Here is a 1289-nt window from a genome sequence, read left to right as displayed (position 1 = left end):
GTAGGTGACCAGTGTTAAAGTTGTTGCCTTCTCCAGCACCAAAAGCTCTTTCTCCAGCACCAAAATATTTGTTTCTGGCATTGAAATGTCCATTTCTAGCACCAAATTATCCATTTCTGACACCGAAATATCATTTCTGGCACCAAGATGTCTGTTTCTGACACCGAAATGTCCATTTCTGGCACCGAAATACGCATTTTTTGACACTGAAATGTCCATTTCTGGCACCAAAATGTCCATTTTTGACATGGAAATGTCCATTTCTGGCACCAAAATATGCATTTTTGACACTGAAATACCCATTTCTAGCACTAAAATATTCATTTTTGGCACTGAAATGTCCATTTTTGGCAACAAAGTCTCCATTTCTGACACAAGAATGTCCGTTTCTGGCACTGAAATATCATTTCTGGCACCGAAATGTCCATTTCTGGCACTGAAATGTCCATTTCTAGCACCAAAATATCCATTTCTGACAGCAAAATGTCCATTTTTGGCAACAAAATCTCAATTTCTGACACAAAAATGTCCATTTCTGACACCGAAATGTTATTTCTGGCACCAAAATGTCCATTTCTGGCACCAAAATATGCATTTCTGGCACTGAAATATCATTTCTGGCAGCAAAATGTCCATTTCTGGCACCAAAATATCCTTTTTTGGCACTGAAATGTCCATTTTTGGCAACAAAATCTCAATTTCTGACACAAAAATGTCCGTTTCTGGCACCAAAATGTCCATTTCTGGCACTGAAATATAATTTCTGGCAGTGAAATGTCCATTTCTAGCACCAAATTTGCATTTCTGTCAGCGAAATGTCCATTTTTGGCACCAAAATATGCATTTTTTACATCGAAATGCCCATTTCTGGAACCAAAATATAAATTTCTGACACCAAAATGTCCATTTCTGACACTGAAATACCATTTCTGGCACCGAAATGTCCATTTTTGGCACCAAAATATGCATTTTTGACACTGAAATGTCCATTTCTTACCCCAAAATCTCCATTTCTAGCACCAAAATCTCCATTTCTTACCCCAAAATCTCCGTTTCTGGCACCGAAATATCTATTTTTGGTACCAAAATCTCCATTTCTGCCCCAAAATCTCCGTTTCCAGCACCGACCCCCCCGCTGCCCCGTCCCGCTGCCCCAGGACCTGTCCCGCCCGCGGGCCGGGCTCGGCGGGTTCCTGCCCGAGGCCCGTTCACCCCGGGGGGGTGGAGGAGAAACCCGATCCCGCGTGTTTTCACCCCAAAAAACCCCCCCCGTGCGCCGAAAATCGAAC

The sequence above is a fragment of the Antrostomus carolinensis genome, unplaced genomic scaffold (assembly GCF_000700745.2).
Source record: "Antrostomus carolinensis isolate BGI_N321 unplaced genomic scaffold, ASM70074v2 scaffold7537, whole genome shotgun sequence".
In the NCBI taxonomy this organism is placed as follows: Eukaryota; Metazoa; Chordata; class Aves; order Caprimulgiformes; family Caprimulgidae; genus Antrostomus; species Antrostomus carolinensis.
The sequence above is the reverse complement of the archived record's forward strand: the minus strand, read 5'-3'. Positions refer to the sequence as shown.